This window comes from Centroberyx affinis, unplaced genomic scaffold (genome assembly GCF_046629955.1).
Source record: "Centroberyx affinis isolate AG114_WGS23_722 - 3 ecotype Tasmania unplaced genomic scaffold, CSIRO-AGI_Caff_v1 ptg002593l_1, whole genome shotgun sequence".
NCBI classification, from domain to species: Eukaryota; Metazoa; Chordata; class Actinopteri; order Beryciformes; family Berycidae; genus Centroberyx; species Centroberyx affinis.
Genome location: NW_027280796.1, coordinates 47854 through 72119, shown reverse-complemented (window position 1 = coordinate 72119; position 24266 = coordinate 47854). Strand labels below are relative to the sequence as shown.

Sequence of the window (24266 nt, the reverse complement as noted above, 5' to 3'; positions counted from 1 at the left end):
ACCACCCCCCCGCCCCCGCTCCCTCTATCCTCCCTCTTTCTCCCCAGCTCTTTTATTCAATCTACGCCACTCCTTATCTGTTCCCCCTGGTGGGAAGAGATTTATCAGGATGCTGTATCTTTAACCTCTCTATCAGACTGAGATAGAGACAGAATTTCAAAATGTCTGACCGGCCTGTGCGGATTTATTTTTAAACCACCACCTCCTCCTCCTCCTCCTCCTCCTCCTCCTCGCTCAAGCCCTATGCCATTTCAGGACGGGGGCTGGGGGGGGGGGGGATGTTTTTGGAATACACCTGTGTGATGAGATGGCCGTCCACTCCAGAGGTGTTGTTTACGTATGAGGAAATTCCAGACTGTTTTTTCCTCCCCGCTCTGCTCTGAGCCATTGGCACACAGTGACCTGGAGCTTCAAAACAAATATCCCAGTCTCTGTTCCAAGGATGAGCGTCGGCTTACCGGCCAATCGAGCCTCTCTGAGACTTAGAGAGGGGCGGCGCCTTGGAGCCAGTGTTTTGACAGGTTGATGATGACCTGCTGGGTCCAGATGAAGAGCTCTGATTTACCTACGTAAACACCGCGGTCCATAGTCCAAAGTGTGGCTCTCTGCTGCGAAACTCTGCTCTCGCATGAGAACGGAGCACAGCCTACTGTAAAAGCACAAAGATGGCTTTTATCAGCATGCAAATATTGCAGCACCCTCCCTTTGACTGCGATTCAGGCCACCGAGGTTCAAGTAATAGAGTAAATATTTGCAGTCGCGCTGTTAGAAGCGATGTGTTCAATACATGAGCTGTGTTTTTTTTTTACATAACACACATAGACGGCACAATAGTGTGTGCAGAGGAGTATATAAGGGGGCGAAACAGTGACAGGCCTAGCCCCCCTACCGGTTCTCTTCATGCCTGACCTTTCAGAACTGTAATGTTATCACATGTCATACGCAGGCCTGCTGGAAACCATCTGCTAAAGGCGCTGTGGTGGCTCCCTCTCATAAAAAACAAAACAAAACACAGCACTGGCTGAAGTGGCCGAGTACTGGTTCTGACTGGTTTACCGCTCAGCATGTCTCACCTTCACACACACACACACACACAAGCGCGCATAAACGTAGCCAGACGGACGGTGACATGCAAACGCCCCCTCAGAGACTATCCCCTCAGAGCAGTCTCCTCAATTAGCGTTAAGGGGCTTTCGCGCAGAGACGTGAAGTTCTGAGGCTAAGAATAACATTAGACAGGTCTGCTGCCCCGACAGCGGCGAGGCTATGGAGCTGTGGCACTGAGGCGCTGAGGAGAGCCCGGTGTCTGTACCAACCAGTGCCTCGCTGCTAATCCGATCCCCCGCCATGTTTAGCCCCACCTCGGGATATTATGTTATGTTTGTTAGTGTGACACCTTGGCTAATAAGGTTGTTTTTACAGAGAGCGAAACCAATCTGATTAACATTAGCCAGGACTGATATAGGGGAAGAGGAGTGACACAACCGCTAATGAACCCTGTGTTTTATTCGCTGTGAAATCCGTCCCATCCAAAAAAAAAAAAGAAAGTTGTTTTCATATCGGGGAGATGGGTGTGCTGAAATATTAACAGGCCTACTATAGACACACACGCCCCCAGTCGAGCCAAAAAGACTCGGGTGTGGAGGCACCACAGTGTCCTGCGAGATTCATTACAGGCAGATTTGTTCCACATAGTGAAATATGAGTGAGCTCTACTGTCTGAAAATTGCACTGCTCCATAAGCAGACCCCAATACGAGAGTAAGCCCCGATTTTCACTTCTGAGGTCCAAGCTCACTAGAACAGCCACAGCAATTATTTGTGAGGAGCAGATCAAACCCAGTGTTTATCCCGCTTTGTCTGTCTGAGACACACTGGAAGACACAAAGGATATGAAACGACCAGCGACGGCGGCGGGCCATGTGAAATCAATATCAAAAATATATGGTGACTGTGGATAATTTCTTCCCCGGGGCTGGAACATAATATGCCAGGAATCAACATGGGCCAAAGTCACCCGCTACTCCTTTTCACATAACATCACTGATCTTCCTAGTTTAGCCAGCGTTGCACTGAGATTAGGGCTGCCTTGCATGTACTTTTAGATTAGATTAGTTTACCAGCATAACAGTATATGCAGGTAATCATGCCAAGTTAAAACAAGTCTCCCATAAGGGACGCATATTTTTTTTTAGTGCTTGATATCTTATAATAGGTCATACAAGCAAATTATCTGTTCATGTGTATCTGGCTTTGGCACAGATGATATGCAATCAGCACAGAATTCAGCGCAGCTGAATAAGCATCTGCATTGCTCATTTCTAAACCACAGTTGAACTTGGTACAGTAAATAACCTGACCTGAATAAAGTGGAGCAAATCCGGGAGAAAGTGGGCTATATTTAGAAAATAGCAACCCGTGTGTCAGAGAAAGAGAACTGTGAAAAGATCCTTTACTTAAAAGCGTGTGTGGCTTGGGCTTTGAGCTTGTCAGGTCTGACTGCAGTAATCAAACGCTATTACTGGAGACTGAGAGGGGAAGAGAGGAACTTATAGGAGGTGGCAGTGCTTCAGAGACTCCTGCGCTACTGTAAGCCTTATATGTGTGTGTGTGTGTTTTTGATGTGTGGGGCTGGGGAGCGAGGAGAGACCTCAGTGCTCAGCTTGGGGCGTATAATCTATGGTTCATTTGCAGCTTTTCTCCCCAGTATGACAAGCCGTTTACAAGACGTAGCCTCTGCTGCTGACCCAGTTCTGAGTGGCTGCGTCTCGCGACAGGGCCCTGCCTCCCCATCAGGCCCTGCTCCTCGTCTAACTGACGATAACTCCGCCACCCTCTGCCTCCGTGAACTGTGGGAAAAAAAAAATAGGTCGCCCTGACCCACTTTTCTTTCTTTTTTTTTCTTCCTCCCTAAGATCGTGCAAGGAGTTCTGCAGAGCATGATCGAGGGAGACAGTAAAAGGGAGAGAGAGAGAGAGGGAAACAAAGGAAGAAAAGAAATACAAAAAAAAAAAATAGACAGACTCAGAGACTACTCTGATGAGCCCCGGAATTTTGGCATTGCGTTCCTGTGGCCTTTGGAATAGAAGCGACCCTTATCAGCTGGCCTGTATGTACGGCAAAAATCCTCCCACGCCTTAATACAACAACTGCTCCCGAGGTTGAACACCCATCTACAGGCTTCACCAGCCCCCCACCCACCCACCCACCACCCACGTCTACCTCTCCTCCTCCGAGGTGGCCATTACCTCATGTGTTACTCAGAATGCTAAATGGGACCCTCTATTTAAACACAGACATACACGCTGCTTTTCGCAGTCATTTAACACCCGTGAAGGTATGACATGTCATCCAGTCAGAAACATTATGAGTGTTTCTAGGCTGGGGGAGGCATCACGGGGCTAGCTGAGCCGGAGCTGCCCTAATGCCCGGTAGCATGACACTGGCCCCCGTGAATGCCACTGCGTGGGTTAGGACAGCTCATGATATATCTCCGATCACGCACGGGGCTCTCATGCAAACCCTTCCTTCATTAAGCTGCGCTCACTCATGCATTGCTTCTGTAATCCCTCCGTACATTAGCTATGGCTCTCCTGGACTGGCACGTTCTTCTGGCGACAGCTGAGAGTTGCGTCCATGTATAACAGAACTATCTGTATCAGCGGCGGAGGCCCGTTCGAAGCCATTGTAAAAATACCCAATCAACGCACACCTTTGAATGCATAATAGCTCATTTAAATATTAATATGCCAACCGAAAATTATCATTCACTCTGGCGCTTTCGTGTCGCTTAGCAACCTTTGTTTAGCTATTGTCCAAGAGCTATAGTGTTAGGAGCAAGAGTGACATTCAATTATTATTATAAGACTTGGTGAACATTTGTATTCTACCTTAGGTATGGTGTGTTATCACCATTGTATAAAAGCAATAAGCCACTTGACGCTGTACTTTACAATGATTTCACACTGGGGTTAGTTTCAAGTCTACCAATACATCTTAGCCCTTCTAAACCGACTATAAACCACAGCATCTCATGGCTTATTGCTTAAATTCAACTTCAGAATTGTATTCCCAGTTAAGTTAAAAATTTGGTGTCACAAACCCCCTCATAGATAGATTGTCAGGTATACTGGCCGGGTCCAGAGTTCGCCGTACATTAGTGTGCCTTATGTTAGAACCCCAGTGTCAAACTGAGTGTGCCCATACAGGAACATTAGTCCCACCAGATGCTAGCTACTCCATGTGGTTGCGTGTGTACTGATTTGCATTAGCCACTGCTTGACACTCTGCTTTTAAAAACCAGAGGAGGGTTGACCCGCTGCTAAACTCTCACCAGCCGAGTGCTAAGCCTCTGCGTGCTAATGGTGACCTAGTGCACACAGACATGTTGGTGCCTCAGAGACGAGTCATGAAGCCCGCTGCTCCACTTTCCTCTGCTGCCAGACACGCTTCAGAAAGATGGAGCTATGCTGCATCGTGGGCTCAGATGTGTGAAGAACAGCAAACATGGCCAAAGAGAGAGAGAGAGAGACAGAGAGAGAGAGAGACAGAGACAGACAGAGAGAGAGAGAGAAAATGGCCGTTTGGAAAAAGTAGAATAGGGTGTCAGATCTCTTTATTTGGCGGGGGCTGGTGGAGGTTCTAGTTCCTGTTAAGGGGGTGGATGTAGGTCAAGCCCTGCCTCCTCATAAGCACCAAGGTCAACGCTGAATGGAAGGGCAGGTGGCTTAGAGAGAAAGAGGCCCTGGATAAACCACATTCGTCTGGCTCTTGTGCCAGCGCCAGACCCAGACGTGTAAACACAGTTACACAAGCACACAGCTCCTCTGTGCTAACCCTAGGTGTGTGTATGTGCGAATGTGTGTGTACAAAGAGATCACACAGGTTACACAAGCTTTGCTTTAGCTTCCATTATTTTTTATAACCCAAACTAGGCTTCCCTTAAAAATACTTGCGACGCGAGTTAGCAACACTTGTGCTACCGCTAGCGCTCTCCCTTGACATAAATACAGTTACACAACAGGAGCACCTCTGATGGACTAAGGCTGAGCACGGACATGAAAATCAAAATTATACAAGCTATGGGTTACTCTATGGCGCTCCTCTCCTCTGTATGTGTGAACTAGGGGTGTAACCAGGCGCGTAGCAATTGATATCTGATTTCCAAATGTCAAATCCTAGCAGGTGATCACCTTTACTTCAGTTCTGTCTAACGAGAAAACGCTCTGTGCATAATCAAGCCAGCATAAGGTCCAGCTCAATGGGGACAGCACTGCACTAACAGTGCCACATTTTGGGGTTTGATTCCCACTGGGGTCAGCCATGCTAAAAGGCACTTTGGATAAAAGTGTCCAAGTCTGGCATGTTATGTTATGAACCAAACCAATCTTTAAAAAATCTCTATTTGTCAATTTGAACTTGGTTGTAAAGGTAAAGTCAGTCTAAAGTCTAAAAGTGGGAAGATTACACTGAGTTGGACAAATGCATGACAAATTGTAGCCTACAATAATGGAAGTAGTCTTCTATATGCCTTATTCCTCCGGGCAAATGATCAGTCGATCAGTTAGTTTAATTACAGGGGAAGTATGACTTGGCCTGCTTTTAATAACAGCGCAATGAGATGAGAAGCACAGAACTTGAGTATTTTGTGACATCTGGGGAGACAGCGCATCCCTGTGAAAACTAGACTGGAAATCTTCACTGCTCCATTTATTTGACTGGAACGCTACATGCAGCCTGGATGCCTTTCAAGTTAGATGTTACGCTCATATCAATGGGTAGGATAGCTTCAAAAATCACAAGCTAAGTTTTTTATGGTTATCTCAAGCTTAGAATTTGCAGTAGTTTCACTGACGACAATATGGGGCAGTTTACTGAATTCAACAGGAAACCGACTTTTCTTTTGCTGTGTTCAATTCTTTAGTATTTTCATGTTGCAAACCTTTGTAAAGGCACAAATTACAGATTACAGTTGCTGTCACCACTCCACAGATAAACAGCTACTGCGGCTTTTCTTAGGACTGACACAGAAAAGATATGCACATGAGGAAGTGGTTATATTCACGGTATATGATATACTACGAAAACCCAAACAGTCATCCAACTGGGCCAGTTCACTGAGTACATTAACTTTTTTAGTGTCACTTGGTCATGATGTCAGAAATGAAGTACAAAGTCACACTGACATTTTATATCACAGCACATGCCTTGTGTAACCTAACATAATATAACATGGAGGAAACAGTGCCTCCCATTGCCTGTCTTAATCTCCAACTACACTGGAAGTGCCGAAAAGACAAGGGAGAGCACAGTATTATGGAAAAGTGAGAAGTGACACTTTAATCTAATGATTGCCTCCTTTGCAGAAATGCTGGAGTTTGGCTGGGATGTGCTAATGTGGTGTTAACAAAGGGGGCCGGGATCCTTATTCACCCAGCCATATGGTAAACATATCCAGGGGGCAGAAATGTTAACATGCTAGCATAAAAATACTCTGAAGCAGAGACACCAGTGAGCTCTAAAGTGAGCCAGTGAGCCAGCGTGGTTTAAACAGTGGGGCAGCTGTAGGGAGTGAGTGAAAGCAACTGCAATAACACAAATCCAAGCAGCCAGCTCACTCCGGACATGAATCACTCTGGCCATGAACCGACCTTTCCCTGACATATGCTGGTATCAGTGATTGAGAGTTGAGATGATGACTAAACCTGCTCAGTTCGCCGCCACAATGAAACAGCGTGGAACTTGTGGCCTGCCATTCCCAAATACAGATAAGGGCAGGGATCATTCGAGCCACGCAGCTCGCTCTGACACGACCTCGACCCCGCTTGACCTTGCAGCGGTTACCCAATCGGACGACGGCCCCTCCAGCTGCGTGCTTGCCTGTGGCGAGTGTCCCCGCCCCCTTTCCCCTGCCCTCTTAGACATACAAGGATGGGAGAGAGGGTAGGGGGGTGAGGTGGGGTGAGGGGTGTCACATGATTGGATCTCCTTCTGGAGAGTTACTTAAAAAGCCTCCTCAGCAATCAGGTCAAGGTCATGCTCTAGTGTTAATGCCAAAGGAAAAGAGAGAAGAGTGTGTGTGTGTGTGTGTGTGTGTGTGTGTGTGTGTGTGAGGATGGGGGGGGGCGCACAAAGACAGATAAGAGGGAGGAGGGGTAACAAGGTGCTCCTCTATATGTTCAGCGGTCCTGGGTCCTTGATAACTTGAAAACACAAGCTGTGATTCTATTAACTGTATTAATCTTCCTGCTTAGTGGACACTTTTATTCAAAGTCACTTACACGATTATCGCTCTTGCACATCTCTTCCCATTTCTACAGCTGGATATTTACTGGAGGAATCCAGGTTAATTGCCTTTGCTCAAGGGCAGAGGGTGAGCAGAGTATGAGCCAGCAATCTTCTGGTCACCAGTCCATTTTCCCTAAGTAATAGGTCATATAGCCGCCTCAAGTCATCCGCCCGGCGCTCTCCATCTCCTCTCAAATGGCCTCCCTAGCGCTGGGTGCCTTATAACAGTTATGAGAAAGCTGTGCCTCTGACCCACAGCCTTTCAGTCTGTTTACCGAGCTCTGGTAAGGATGTACTGAATAACGCCACCTCACTAATGGATTCACAAGTGGGCTGGAGGTTCACAATAGGACAGCATGTTTCAGAAATTCAAGAGACCACTTTCAGTAAAAGAGGGGGTAATGCCAAACTTCCTCAGCCCTTACTTGGGAGTGTGTGTGTGGGGGAGGGGGGGGGTATTCATTTGGCACTTACTTGGCCATGTGTTATATCATATTGATTCAAATTGCAACGACTCATTTATCTATTCATTGACAAATTTAAAATACAGTGGGAGATTTACATGGGAATCTGCAAACTCAGAGATAGTACAAGCTGTGTTGTTGCCACAAACTATAGCTCTACAGCAACGCCAAGCACAGCCAACTCTACATGTTCAGAAGACAGCTTCAAATGGACTGTGACTTTATATGAAACTCTAGTCCAGCTGACGCATCGTCCAAGCTTGGAACAACGTGCAAAAACAATCAGATCTACAGTTTTCGGGGGAATTAGGTGACATTCCTGTAGTGGAAACCAGGCTAATGTGTTGAAGATCTCTCTGAACTCATACAGCTCCTACTCTACACGGCCACCCGCACAGGTCCCTTGTTGCCGAGCAACGATTCAGCTCATCACTAGAAGCCAAAAAGTTACACAATTACAGTTCAAGCTGAAGAGGATTTGGGGTGTGCAGAATATAACATCATTCAGCGAATTGTTTCCAAACTATATAAGATGTGTGTCTAAAATAGCAACTAGGGAAACCCCAGCCCTTGCATGGCCTGTGCGTTTTTTTTCCCACCTATCCTGCAAAGCCATATGACTCAGATTTCGGCCGACCAATGTAAGTGTCATGCAGGTACACTGACAATAACCCAAATGCTGACTGAATGGTGCACTGTGAACTCTGCAGTGCTGCTGGGCTGGTGGCACACAAGGGCAACTCTGAGGGACAAAGTTTTATGATGCTTAAATTTCCCCGAACATGACCCTTCTCGCGATGGAAATAAATCTCCGAGGCACAACCTCACAGCATATACTGCATATGCATCCCCCGCTCCCTGCCCCCCCCCCCCCCCCCCCCACCCCACCCCGTCGTCCTGTGCAATATATCCATCATTCATTCATAAATTCTGAAAACTCCTCTTTAGTTAATTGCCTGGGAAAATTTAATTTCAAACGAAAGCTTTTAAAAGAGAAAGATATAATTAAGTTGCAGGGATCTCTCTGCCCCCTCCTTGTCCAGGGGGGCCAAGGGGACATGTGCTGCACGGCGTGCAGCTCTGCACTGCACTGCTCGGTGTCAGGGAAGTCATACGCCCATGTTTAAAGCAGAACGTTACGTAAAGCCTCCCCCTCTGCACAGGCTTACTGCACCAGACGCTGTGTCCTTGCCTGGGCTGCTCAAGGTTCCCAAAAGGACAGGCTGCTAAGAAGTTGGGAAGGACGGGGCCCTGTGATAGGCTGCAAAGGGAGGGGGGGTGGGTGGGGGGGGGCCGCTGCCTGTGACAGCCTTGGACTTTGAATTCAGCGCCAGACAGGCTCATGCATCAATCCCTCAACTTACAAAGACAAGCCACTAACCTTGACGAGGCCAGGGACTCTTCAGGAATGAGTGGCATTTTCACTTAGCCCCAGCTTCTCCCCCTGCACTCCAGCCACATAACCTGGTTAAAATAAGACACAGTTGAATAACAGCCGACCTGAGTCTCCAGAAATCCTGCTGCATTTCAGGCATTCTAATTGGACTTTGCGACCTGTTGTTCCAACCTTCAACCCTTAGGCTTCTTAGGGCACACTAGGGACATATGGAATAATACAATTGGGCACACGCAAATAGCAGTTATTACACAAGGTGCAGTAGCCTTGTCAGACGCCACTAAGCTGTTTTGTTTGAGTGAGGCATGACGTAAGCTGATGTGAATCCATGTTTGCAATGATCAAGGACGGTATTATCGCACTCTGAATTATGTACAATTCCAACAACAATGCCAACTCTTTCTAAGCCATCTTTATGCAGTCCAATCCCCTGTAAATCAAGGCAGACAATTTACCACATGTACATACAGGCTGGGTATGGCTCTTATCTATGAGCGTCTGTCCTCATTCTCTTTGCAGCCCGCCCACTCTGTCACGCCAGTGACATTGCCCTGCTTGTGGCAAAGCAGAGACCTTCCCCTTGTCTGACTGCAGCATCCTGGCAGCACACTCACCACAATGGTAGAGAAACCTTCCTACTGCACCTCTACAGCCCGGGGGCAGCAGCTCTGCTACAGGAGTGAGAGAGGGAGGGATGGAGGGAGGGAGTCAGTTCCACTCCGCTCCTCTGTTGTGACCACACCAGCCCAGCCAGGGAAGGAGTCAGTTCCTCTCACGTCACCCAGGTCTGCTGCTCCTCGCTACATCTCCTCAGCCTTTACTTAACGTATCAGAGGAGAGGGAGAGTAGAGATTCAGTGTTGTGCCGGTAGGCCGGTACCACAGAACAAGGTAGCTCTGTGCTCTTTCCCTGCTCTGCTTCATTGATCGGCACAGTTAGGCTCCACAGCTGTTGTTTTTGAAACACACCGATGCTTCATGTGGGTGACATGTGTAATTTATCTGACCCGCAATATCTTTCTCCTTCAGTCTCCCTCTCCCCCGTCTCCCTTTCCCTCCCATTTTGTGAGCGATTTCAGCGAAGTCTAAATAATTCACAGCAATTGCAATCAGCAACGATCAATCGGTGGTGATAATTGAGGGGCCTGTCATTGCACCAAGGCCAAGGTGAAGCGTCAGGCTGAGGCGAGGAGAGGAGAGTCGGAGGTGAGGGTGAAGGAGGAGGAGGAGGAGGAGGAGGAGGACGGGGGCGGGGGGAGTCATTCAACAGATGAGCTCTGGCCAGTATAGCTCTCAGGGGTTGCGGAGGAGGCGTCCATCTTTCTTCCATCCATTCCGTCATCTCAGCCCGCATCCAGGAGCGCTGGCTGTAAAGACGCATTTAGCAGTTCCTGCCTTGTCATCAAAATGAGCCCCATTGACTTTGGTTGCCTTCTGTTCATGACGGAAGCACCAATAAGAGCCAGGGCGATTGTCAATGTAGTGAGATGTAGGAAACACTGTTGGTATAACTGAGAGCTCATACTCAACACTACCTACTTAAACAACGCACAGTGGGAATACACCAACACTACAAACACAATGATCTCATTCCGTAAAGCAGCATCAACATCAGTAGTCATTTGCCTTGTTTTCCGAAGCGGTTTCATTCTTTGGGGGTGCTAGCGGCAATAAACTTCTAAATATTCTATATAATATAAATAAGAGTAGACTCAAAATGCCTTCTACTCAGTAAGCAGCATGAGTGTTCAGATGCCCCTTTTTGTATCTGCCTCACTAATTCAGAATTGGCTTTGAATAGTGTAGCTCCAGTGGCAATTTTAGTGGTAATATTCTTTTTTGAATTCCATTTCGTTGGCTTCAGTTATCGGTTATATTTCAGTCACATCATCAACTAGTCTATGTTTAGGCTTCTTAATCCTTCAAAACTTGACATTTTAGTCTAGTCTTCATTACATCCATTCCCCTTTCATGCAATCTGGACCCGTCTTGATATAAACACTTGCTTGTATAATACTATAATCTTTGCGTGTTCCTTGTGAGTGTGAAATCCAGTGAGAGACGAGAGGTGTGGAGCAGGCAGAGAGAAAAGTCAGGATACTAAGCTGTGCTTAAATCTGCCTAATAGTAAAAGACACTGAAAATTGATCATTTCAAACAGCTTCATCAAACAGAATGTCGGCTAGGTTCTTAGTGAATTTTTATCTTGTCAGTTTCACAACAACAAAAATAAATCATTTCAGTCTAGTTGTTTGAATTTTACGGTGCCTAGTTTTCATGTTGCTGTGTAATTTTCTGCCAAATAATATTATCAGTAGTGAGTATTATTAGCAGCAGTGAGTGTCCACTGAATAAACAAGCAAAGAAGAGAATGTATAATAATGCTTTGGCTTAGTGTATGCTCCACAAAAACAGTATGGGTCCTAAATGATTGGAGAAGCAAGCTTGTGACCAGAGGGTCCCTGGTTTGAGTCCTCAGACTGGCTCAGGAAGTATGGGCATGAAAGTAGATGAGAAATGCTCCTCTATTCCTCAACATCTACTGTCAAAGTGCCCTTGAACAATGTTCAGTGGCCAACAACACAAGTGCTGGGCAGCTCCCAGGTCTATAATAAATCAAAAACTCTGCAGTAAATGCATGACACCTGTTTTGGTAGATTGCACATTAGTTTGTTTTTTTGCTGAGTATCTCAGCAGTCATAAAAAGAGTGATGCCACCCTCAGTTTTGTCTGTCCTCCATCTCTTTTGCTATTCTGACAGATATTCAAACAGTGGGGTTTGATAGTTGGCACAATGGTAGTAGGAGGGGGCAGGGAGGCTGTTAGCAGAGATAAGTGCAAGGGCAAGTACTCCTACATCTACAGCATCATCCTGTATAAAAATACACAATTACATCAAAATACCAAAAGGAGAAAGGAACCACTGCGGGCCGCAACGAGCTGTGTGATTCTCAAATTACTCATGCAATGTCAAGATTCGTTTAATAGGGTTGATGACTTTGATGATGTCTTCTATACTGTAGCCAAATACATTAACTATTTAACACAAGAAGCACAGAAACACACCTGCATGTGCACAAACACACACACCTGAAAGCATGCCACTTTTGCACAGCAGCTTGGTGTTTTGAGGGCAGATAAGATTTGCTGTCATGAAATGCAGCTAGTGGATAAGAGAGTAGACAGAGTGCAGAGTCCAGTCTTGTGACTGTTCAGCAGACCCGACATCATTTGCATTTGGCCATTTGAATGTCCTCTGGTTCTGTTGCAGGCTACTGCACATCACTCAACAGCAGCTCCCTGGACAATAGCAGATGGCTCAGTCAAACGAAGCTACATCCAATACACAGGTTCCATGGAGTTACAGTAGGCTGGCCAGACCACTCATACAAAAGTACTTTTCAAGTGCAACTTCAAAGTTGGGCTATAAATGTGGAGGTTTTAGTTATCTATGGCAACAGAGGACAAGCTGAACTACCTTGAACATCTTGTGTAAGTTCAGGTCAAATAATTAAGCAGCTTAAACGCTCAACAAAAGAAAGGCTAAAAGGCAGACCCCCAGACACAGACGGTATTTAGAACCAGACTTTACAGAAGTTTGACTTTTCTCCACATCACTTCAGTCTGCTATGTCTAATCCACTAAGGTTCTGTGAAACGTAGTGCATTAACTGAACACACCTTTTTTTTCACATGACAAAAGCCAAACGGGTTTTGTTGTTGCCAAGAAATTTTGTGACCTGGACTATGTGCACCTGAACTAACAGTGCGAGATGTGCTCTGCCCTCTTCCCAGTAACCCTGTAACAAACTTCAGCCCCTGACCTTTTGCCTCTGTACTGATCCATGGTTGCATGAAGCAATAGGACATCTCAGAATAACTGGACACCTACGCAATGGCCATTCAGAAAGCCTCTCTGGCAGTCACTGAAAAGCTTCCGAGTCTTTGAACTCTGAACTATCAAAACAGATCTCAGAGGATGGCAAAATGATGTGACAGGTTGCGAGAGATCAACTTCAACCGACTGCATTTTGGTCTGCAAACTGAACCAACATCCCTCCCAAACTAAAGAGTTCAGCCACTGTAAAATAGGATGATGGCATTAGACTATTTGATTTTTTGGGACATGAAGTAAGGAACAAGGCAAAACAAAATGTTCATGAATGAGGATCATTAACAAACCATTGAATCCAGAGCATGACTGATCATAATTCATTAAAAGGCCAGAGTTTGCTTTGATGATGTTTCTTATTGTAGCAACAGACAGAGTGACAGTGCTATGCAACATTTTTAACGACCTGTATTGTATTTACTGTACATGGTCAGGAGGTTAGCGCTATTATCACTGAATCCTGAATGAGGCTGCAATGTAAACCAACCCAGCTCAACACGGCACTACAGGGGGCCTACAGGTTTCTGCAAGGCAAATTTAAGACTTATTTCACCCCAAAAATTTAGCTTGGAGAGTAAAACAACACAGTGAAGTATGCGTCTGGGCAACCGGAGAAATGTCTCATAAAAGTAGCTAATGCACCGCGGACAAAGCTATATTTTTACTACCTCTGAATCCCTATTTACAACCCGAACTCAACATTTAACCGCATTCAAGGCCTTGAATTTCGATAAATTCAAATTTAAGCATTTCAAGACTTTTTTAAGGACCAGCACTAGCCTAGTAATTTACAGAGCAGTGCAACTGTGAAGTGTTTCCCATTGGTGGTGCTAAAACTACTCTGGGCTACTTTATAGGAAATTAGAAGGGTGTCTACTGTATTGAACCGATGTGATGAACTACATTAACTGAAGCTACCACATTACAACTCTTCTGACATGGACAGGCCTACAGTGTGTAATGTTGAGAGGGAAAATCATGTTGTTAAATAGCCATAACCCGTGGTCTGACATTATCGATTCAGTTTCCATAGTGTCAGAGAGGTATGACAGTACAGTGGCCTAAAAATACAGTTAGAAAATTAGCAGGCTGGTTACATATATTCTAAGAGAAGGTTCTAGTCGTGGTCGGTCTATGTGTTTGGACAAAATAACTATAATTTACATTCATTTTACCGAATTATGCAAAAACATAGTCATAGTCTAGGCCTAATTTGCTGGCCACACGGTAGCCAGGGAAATGAAGACAGCGGGTTTTATTACTAAATGACTTTGTATGCTAACATAGAAGGCTATGGCACGGCACACAGGCTGATTTATTCCCCACTTCTTTATGCAGCGTTTTCAGCGCTATATCCATATGCGCCTCTGCTCGCCTTTCGACACACAAACAGCCCTTCCTATCTTCGAAAAAACACGCAATAATCTCGTATAATCCTCGACACCCCATCCCATATAGACACCCGTGTCATTTTTTTACCCCCGGTGGTTATAATTTTACTGATATTACAGTGCATTTATCTCTAGCACGTAGATCCCCTACCTGCGTTGTCCACCCCACAGTCAGCCGGAGAGGCGCATCGTTATTATTCGACAGGAGGAGGCAAATCCAATGAAAAAGGTCGCGTCAGTCTTGACAGTTTTGGCAGGAAATAAAAAAAAACGGTGAGACTGCCTGTAAAAATAAAAATTTAGTTCCAAAATGCCTCGGGTTTTTGTGCGACTGTGACCGAGCTGTGGTGTGTAGCGTGCAGTCTGTGGGAATTGTTTATTCTCGGAGTCCCCTCGCTGTGGAGAAGTCAGCAGAGAGCTACACTCCTCCTCCTCTGCTGGCTGACACCACCCTTAAAGGAACAAGCTGCACACTGCTGCTGCTCCTGTGGCATGTACTGTATGTGTAATAATAATAGCCTAATAAAAAAAATATAATAACAATAACAATGCACATATATTATTCTTTTTTGTATTGTATTTGTATTGATTCATATATTTTATGTATTAATTATTCTTAAATTATATAGTATTATTTTGTTACTTTAATTTTTGTAAATACATTTTTGGGGATTTTCAGTTATTGTCGTTTTTATTGTTTTATATTATTATTAGCAGTATTGGCAGCAGTAGACCTAGCAGTATTAGTAGTAGTAATAGCAGTAGTAGCAGTCGTAGTATAACTTAATTTGAAGTTTTTTGAAGTTTTTTATTTATGTTTTTGTTTTAGAAAACAAAAACATAAATAAAAAACTTCACTATCAAGACCAACAAAAGTTCGAGACATAATAGTAATAGTTTTTGTAACATGAAATTGAGTGTCATATACAGGGATATAGTGAATGTAAACCACTAAACTCAGTTTACCCACATTTTTACATGTGAAATAGAGTTTGCTCACCTTTTTTGGGCTGACATCAAAATTTATGGTGTGAAATCACAGTAGTGGTATTGAACTCATGCAAGTTATATAAGGATAGGGTAAAGTAAAAAGGAAAGAAAAGCATAAATTAATTCCTTCTGAAAATATAATTTATTTTACTCTTGGTTGTGGTTGTTTGCCTTATGGTGATGAATGGAGGTCACAGTCTACCTACCTTTTATTCTACATCACTGGTCATGTAGCTCACCACAGCTAGCACATTTGTGGCCTCCATGTGTTTATTTTATAATGAACAGTCTAAGGCCAATTAATGGACAGTCCGAGCCAGGTCAACTAATTTAATGGAAGCTACACAGAACTTCCTCAATCTATCTCCTTCTCATAACATAAAAGTGGATTGATTCAACTAAGGATTAAACGAGAAGTGGCCCAACCAACCCATTAGTCAGCCTCTCTAAACAAGTCATTACACCGGATTTGGTCCAAAATATAGAATTAAAAAAAAAACACAGTACAGCACAACAGTGAGCAAGCAGGGAAATTGAACCGTTGAGGTGCCCTTGAACAAGGCACTGAGGCAGCTCCCAGGTGTGAATGTGTGTGACTGAAGTGTGAAGCAGGGGTGTCGTTCAAAAACAGCAAATGTGCTCATGCAGTCAACTTCTAAAATGACGTAAAATATAATTTAATGTTTATTTTTTAATTCTTCATTCATGTATCGTTAGTCTAGGCCCGTGCTACTTTGCCCTGCTTCACCCCCAGACCAACAGCAGTGTAAATATAAGCTGATTATGTAACAAAACGCTTCCATATGACTTTTCCTTCTTTCCTGACATCTTGTGATAATCTGCGGTATCAAGTCCGCTGGCCTGCGGTCGGCCATCTCAACATGGCCTTGAACAAAATGTCTCTAAGGACCTGGGGAACATCAGTGTTCTCATGAATAAGAACACAACAACATAACCTACTTCTGCCCATCCCTCTCTCTCTCTCTCTCTCTCTCTGTTTTCCTTTTCAAATCCAGGGTGGAGAGGGGGAGGAGGGGAGGGTGGGGGTGGTGGCTCCTCCTCCTCCTCCCGCTGCTCCACTATCACATCATGCTGTGTTATTGGCCACTTGTATCCAGCCAGTGGATACTGTGCCTTCTAACCTGCCGTAACCCCACTGTGGTGTTTAAACAGTAATTCAGTTCATTGCCAGTAGTATAAACAGAGCCGGCACTCAACACGTCCGTCAAGTAAATTGGATAGTTTTTTACAAGGCCGTCGCTCGCAATAGGTGTTAACCTTCAATTTGCATTTTTAGTGTAACAGCAGTTAAAATACGAGTCTGATCAAAGTCCTCAGCAAAGTGGTATTCATAAAAAGTTGTCTTTACTGCCTTTATTGTTGTTGTCATCTGATTGCGCCACAAATGCTGTGCAGAACATCACTCTTTTGTTGTGCTTTGGCCTAACATCGGCCTCAAGACAGACTGGCAAACTGAATGGTATCTCACCTTGTAACCTCTGAACTGGAGTGACCTTTCATCTTTGAACTCTGACCTCAAATGCCACATAAATGGAGATACAATATCCTCCCTTTCATTCCTTCCCCCCACCAGAACTCCCTGAACTTTGGCCCCAAAGCCTTTCACAGAAATGTGGTTCAGGGAACTTTGTCCTTTGACCTGAAGTAAGGACAGCTTGTGGCTGCTGTCTGTGGGCCGACACACAAAGTAATTTTGAAAAATGTATGTCACAGTTTTATTTATGTATGTGGTTTTCTAAATTCTGTCTGGAACGGAGGAAAAGAAAGTTGAGCCCAGATGTCAGGAGGCTGGTAACAATGTGAGACTTGATAGAACTGTGGCCGACCACAAAAGACATGAAGAAACACGAGAAAGTGTGGCGCATTTAAAAGGGCAGGTTAACAAGCGTTTAAAAGTCATTAGTGAATGGACTTTGATGTTTACAAGAGTGACTTTTTATTATCTTGTTAACACAGTGTCTTATTAAACATATAAATAGTGGTAGATTGGGATTTTATAACAATGATTTTATCAAACTATCAGCAACCCAAAAAAAAATGTAAAAAATTAAATTGCTGGTGGTTTCTGCCGATGAAAACAACACACAAAGAAGCATGTAAAAGTCATAATACAAAACCTAAAAAGAAAATAAATGAGTAGTATCCTCATTTAGAATTTTGATTCTCTAATTAAATAACTGCAGACTTGTCAGCTAGTTAAACCATAAGAGAAGTCTAAGTAAACCAACCATTAGAGAAACATAAGTGTAATCCAAAGAGAAATATAAGTGTAAGCCAACCATTGGAAAACCAAAAAGACAAATAGCTTAGTTAACAAGCACAGATTTTTCCGAGCCAAGCCACAGAACATTTCATCCGTATATAACACTAGAATATAGCTTATTCAACTGTGATTCACCTTTCAGCACAAGTTCACTGCACGGTTACTGGGGCAGATTATCATTCAGATAATGCGGTGAGATTTGATTTTTCCCTCCACCCAGGAATTAAGTAATCTGACCCCACCCCCCCTCTAAAATAGCTTTTTTATACACTTACGCTGAATATTCCAAGGTAAAAAAAAAACAAAATACATGGAAAACATATGAATGCGAGGGCAAAGGTCAGCGGTGCGAGCGCCGGTGTCTTGGCCCGGCAGTGCAGACAGAGGAGAGTTTAGATTCAGACGCCCGATTGTCTCAGAGGGAGGGAGCCGGGAGTGTCAGCAGACATTAACCCTCCGCACCTTTGACCTCCACCCCCCCACCCCCCACCCCCACTCCCCCCTCCTCAATTTCAGCCGCGGTGTCTCCCAAGGTTTGGAGTGAGGGGAATGGAGGAGGAGGAGGAGGAGGTGGAGGAGGAGGCAGGTGCGAGCTGCGATGGGAGGGCCCGCTGGGAAGTCACACCATACTGTAACCTTTGAACTGGAGTCAGTATGGGACGGTTGTGACATTCCCCACGTATGCAGCTGCAGCGGAAGGTTTGGCTGAGACCGGATGACGCGGCGGGTTTGTGGAACCTGCGCACGAACGAGACAAAGCACATTCGGATTCTTGAACTGTTTTGCTAAATTGCCAAGGCCACATATTTAATTCAGCGAAAAAAAAAAAAAAGAAGAGATTTGAGCGCGTTTGACAAGGTCAGTGCCCGAGCTTTGCCGAACATCTTACTTACAACTCCAAGCAAGTGACATCCTTTGTACAGACTCAACATTGGCCTTGTGATGAGTGGATTAGTCATTAACAAGTGAAACTGGCTTTTATTGGTGCAACAAATGGAGGGCAGAGAAGAAAAAGTTTTGACCCAGGTTCAAAATAAACAGACACGACACGCCACACAGTCATCTCGATCGTCCCCGATAAATATTCCGCTTTTGTCCTTGAAGTGTTTCGGAAAGATGAAATTGTACCCGTGATGGACAAGATAGATAATGCCAGTGTATCCGACAAAGGTGCACCAAAGTGCTGACATGACCCCGTCTCTCCAAACGCCTGTTTTCCCATCAGACTCATTTATTTCTGTGTGAGTGTATAACATTTCAATGCGCGGTGCCAGGAGAAGTACGTCAGCACGCCCTCGGAGAACAACGGTATATACGAGGTTATCATGTGGTGTTTAGAAATTTCCTTTCCGAGGTGTCCGGGTTCAGATAGTTGATACGGCGGTCGGTGTCCAGGTATGTCAGTGTTATTTAGTGCAGCAGCGCTCTGTTGTTTTGCCGTGTTGTGTTTCTCCGGAGAGTTAATGATCTGACTGAAAGGATCCACGCTCGGCTCGGCGCTCGGCGAGGGGATATCATGATGTTGGGCTTACAATGGAGATGGTGTCTGCTTTCCCATTGAACGCTTTCTTCCCCCCTGGTACTGGCATGGAGAAGAAAAGGCTTCATAAACACCTCTGGTTTCCAAAAAAAAAAATCTCCAAGGCCATCCTGCGTGAAGCTGCTTTATTGTTTTAAGGTGTGACTGCGAGACCACAGAGATGTTATTCCATATTCCCGCATTACCCAGGAAGCACACACAGCCAGTGAAGTTTTATGGGGGGGGGGGGGGGGGGAACAACTTTACAAGTAGATTAACCGAACTAGGTTGTTCCAAATAAGACATATTCACTTACGGAAACGGTTCATTTCATCAACATTTTTGCCTTTTACCCGGCAAAGCGAATGCTCTGCCAGTGAGTCAATTGTTAGGCTGCTGACAGCAGTGGGAATGTTTACATCTCCCTACGCCTGTCCTCATATCTAATGCTTAACCCATACCCACTTGCTCTGAAAGGGGGAGAGAGAAAAAAAAATCAAGAGGAATTTTGGAGTTGTTTTTGGATAACTGTCAAAGTATGGAAAAACAGGTCACTGCGTAACCATGTCTGTGAGTGTGTCTCTGTGTGTGTGTGTGTGTGTGTGTGTGTGTGAGAGAGAGAGTTCATGCGTGTGAATAGACACCGAGGCAGGACGAGACGGGCTTCTGTGTGGGTGAGTGAGTTGCTTCCCGTCCCCCCTGTACGTGCGCCGGCCCTGCATCTTGTTGACCTAGTTGGTGCTCTTTGACTAATCCCTGACGATTCTGCGGGTGGTCTGGGAGGAGCGCTCCTCCAGTTTCCTCTGCATTTGAATATCAGATGGCAAAGGCGGGGCCTCGCGGAACGAGAAGGGGAAAAAAAAAAAAAAAAACATCTTCAAACTGCCAGGGGATTTGACTGGAGTGCCTGCCAACACAACACGCAATGTTTTTTTAGTGCTCTCCCCCCCCCCTCTCTCTCTCTCACTCTCTCTCTTTCTCTCTCTCTCTCTCTCTAAACCCCCCCCCCTCTCTTTCTGTTGCTCCCTACTCTCTTGCTCTCTGTCCTTTGGGAGCCCTTGTCTCGTGATTTCAACACCCATGCTCTCATAGCTCTTCCTCTTTCATCTGTTTATCACACCATCCATCTCAGGTTCGATATTGACTCGTCGGCTCAAAGTGTGACACGAGCAAAAAAAAAAAAAAAAAAAAATCACGACACCTATATTTTCGCTGTGTTTGTGTGCATTTTCTGAACGATCCGGGCGGCCCAGGGGTGAATAAGTCATGTCTTCCCACACAGTCACGTAGCCGTCCGTCCTATTCAGCTATCAATGCCGGTCTATCAGCTTACACACGTTTTCCCCCACTGACACACAACTGACATGCTGTCGTCTTCTGTGAGGTTTTATTACTTATGTTTGGGTGATCCAATTACTCTTTCACCTTGTGGTTTATGACTCCTCCGACCCACTCACTCACTCACTCACTCACTATGGGCCATTTGCAAGTATAATGAGGCGTAGATATGCTGTTAATGCATACGCCGCCACATTTTTGTAAAACACCCACAGATGACGTTCAGCTGGGACTGAAACCAAAAGAGGTAAAAGTGTAAAAAAAAAAACGAGTTGGTTTTGGATACGACAGTAGACATATACTGTGCGTGCCTATTTTTCATGTGTGTGTTTATGTGTATGCTGACAAATTCAGCCGTATAGCAGAGACTAATCCTGCTGTTCAAAGCCGCTGTGTTGTTGTTGGTTTTACACTCGACGTGCTGCTTTGTTTGACTGAGGCTCTATTGGGAGGACACAGTGGGGGCTGAGCGAAAGAGTCAAATATCAGGGACAGAGGCACCTTACCGTCCCTGCTGCACTCTCTCTCACACACACACACACACACACACACACACATACACAGAGCGAGGACGCAGTGAAAACACAGCTCAGTGTCCCTGGGCCCTCGTCCTTCCTCCACCCATCCACCACCAGCCGTTCCCACGGGGCCGTTAACATCCTATTGACCCTGCTCACTCATTATCAGATCAGCATGGAACACACTGGGGCACTTTAACCCACTGTGTATACACACACACACACACTGTAGATTACTCTGTTCTCAGACAGTATTTTGGCCCGCTGCTTCATGGCAACCCCCCCCACCCACCCCCAAACCCACAGTAGGGCACTAAGCGACTTCCAGTGATCGCTACCTCAGTGTTGTCGTGTTTTTACAGAGCGCTCCACCAGGAGCTTCAACGCCCACTGGTACCGTCTCCTCATCTCCTCCACAGATGCTGGCGGGTCCCGTGGGACTGCCACGGCTTCCCAGCATCCCCCCGCTGATTGTCAGTAAACGTGTTGACATAAATGTAGTGCGGCTAATAATGAGCTGCCAGCCAACAACCACTGTCAGCTCCTTTAAGGCCTGTCAATATAAGACGTGAGACGATTTTTAGCTCGTTACACCGTTATGCTAAGATGCCTTACAACAGACTATAATGCGAGCCGAGTTCACAGCGTTGGATTCATTTGAAGGCCAAATCGCCGGCGGGGGAAATATATTACAGACATTAGAATGCAGCGTGGACATGTGTAGTCTGTGATGGCGCGTTACAGCAATTGAAATTCATGACAGGTGCCATGTAGCGTGATACCCATGTAGGCACAAAGCCTGCACATCTAATGTTTATTGATAGCAAAGCCTACATAGGCTGTTATTATTTCAAGGCGGTATGGGCAGGCTTAGTTTCAGTGTCTGCTTGTGTGCGTGTGTGTGTGTGTGTGCGTGCGTGCGTGTGAGTGCGCGCGCGTGAGAACATGTGTGTGTGCGTCCGTGCCGTCTGTGTGTATGTGTACACGGCCCGAGTGTTTGTTTGTGTCACACAAAAAACAGATTCGTGAAAACACTGAGGTAAAATAAGCAGCCTGACCTTGCTCTGAAACTGAAAGGCAATCCTCTGAATGATCCGCGGGTCAGTAGCTTTGTCCTTCAGACAGTTAAAGTCTATCCTTCTCATCCCTTCCCTCCCCCTCCCCCTCCCCCTCCCCCTCCCCCTCTTCTCTCTCTCTCTCTCTCTCTCTGCCTGTCTCACTCTGTTTCCTCCCCTTTTTCTCTCTCTCTCTGGCTTCCTTCTCTACAGTAGTTGCCTTCGCACTAAATCCCTCTTTTTCTCCTCCCTCATGTAAAACTTATCTTCTATTCTTCTATCCTTGCAAAACTGTCTGTCTTAATGTGCCGCATGTTCACGCACACACACACACACACACACACACACACACACGCACAAATGCATTCAGAACTCTTGATATGCATGTCATCTTTTCATGTCTGCTCTTTGAACACGGCTGTTTGTGTTATTTCAAGACACGATTGTTCCTCATGACAAGCCGTGATGGCACTGATGTGTCTGATCCGCCGGTGCGCCTCAAAGGCAGACGAGCAAGACGCAAAGGCGGCAGCAGATACTACCAGCCATATTAAACACTTCCCCCGCAAAATCTTTGAGCTGTGAAATGTTTGACGCTAAAGAGCGTAGCCGAAGCGGGTTGCCAGGTGAGCGCAGGCAACCCCCCTCCCTTGATGTATAGGATGCCTCAAGAGTTGCTGCATTCACTGAAAATTGCAAGTGTGTCAGCAAGTTCCAGATGTCAGTTATGCAATGTCTAATTACAGCAAGGAGCACGGCTTGGTGTGTTGTTTAGTAGGTCTTTGTGTGTGTGTGTGGGTGTGTGTGTGTGTGCACATATGCACGTTAATGTGTCAACTCCTTGGAGGTTTAGGTTTAAAATGGACAGACTTGTATTTATGGGAAATACGAGGTCTTGCAAAATCACCATTGTGTTTCTGTTGCACTTTAGTCTGCCATAAGTTGTAGGCCTATTCCAAGGTTGTTAGTGTGTGTGTGTGTGTGTGTGTGTGTGTGTGTGTGGACATTATTTTCACTATGTCTGAACTTGTTTGTGTGTGCAAAAACTGTCCATTTTAAGTCATTTGCTCTCATGTTCAGTCTTAAAATCTTGTTTTTCTTAATACAAATGGTGGTATGAGAAACAAGCATCAATATCTTGAAACAAGGCAGCATAAAGCCGATCATTCCACTCGTAGACAATTACATTTGATTCAAGTAAATTCATGAAGCAAATTGATTTGCGCTGGAAAGTGAAATTATCTCCCCCCTACTGGCACATTTGCTCACTTCATATAAGAAAAATAAGACTTCAAGACTCAATACTAGATTAAATAGCTTGTTAAAATGGATTTTTTTTTTGTGTGTCTGCTGCTAATACCGCATGTGTACCAAGAACCATAGGGATCTTCTTAGTTGAGGTTGCACTCATGCAGCTACTGTCCTGTGACTTAACCCTGGCTCCATCTGGGCAGTGCTGCCATCTTTACATCTTTACCAATCTACGGCTGTAGGTGTTCTGAAACTGAAAGCCAGTCCTCTGAATGCTCAGTAGCGGCAGAGCTCACACCCATCCACCACTGTATGAGTTGCGTTTTCCACTGAGCTGCTGAATCACATGATTGGGGCCAAACCTATATACACTAGGAGAGGATTTACCAGAGCATCAGGGGTTAACCAGGGTGAACAAGTCAGTGAGAGGTTAATCTCCAGATCATGATGAAATATTAGCACACCTAATGGGGTATACTGTTAAACATAAATAACCTGCATACAGTCACAGTGTACAATATGCATTAGACAATACATTTACTGGAGGTATTACTTCAGCTCATCTGTGCCGTGTGGTAACATCTGCTGTACAGTACAGACTGAAGTCACCGCCATCCAAAGGGTGGAAGAAATATATCATATTTACTCTCGTTACTGTGACTGAGTAGCTTTTTTGTGTACTCCTTTGTTTTTGAAGTCAGTCATTTTAATTAGATGTTTTGATATTTAAAAAGATAGAAACAGTTTTGCCAGATGGTATGTAAAATCTTTGATGCTCAATATCTCAGAACTGCACTCTACCCAGATATAACTTTATAATTCCAAGCACACATCACAAATTGTACAACAACATCTGCATAAGTTAACTAACTGTAACATTAAAT

The 24266-nt window shown here is 45.1% G+C and overlaps 1 protein-coding gene across 2 annotated transcripts in view; it reads right to left on the bottom strand.

Annotated features, from left to right (window-relative positions):
- The window catches only part of nrip1b (nuclear receptor interacting protein 1b), a 36179-nt gene extending 21451 nt beyond the window's left edge, over positions 1–14728 (bottom strand). The window contains exons 1-2 of one of the 2 annotated variants that reach the window (XM_071534644.1): positions 14579–14728; positions 9132–9214 (exon numbers count right to left, since the gene is read on the bottom strand). The gene's annotated coding sequence lies outside the window, so the exon portion shown is untranslated. The remainder of the gene's footprint in view (positions 1–9131; positions 9215–14578) is intronic. The other variant, XM_071534645.1, reaches the window with a different exon arrangement.
- Between the last annotated feature and the right edge of the window lie 9538 nt (positions 14729–24266).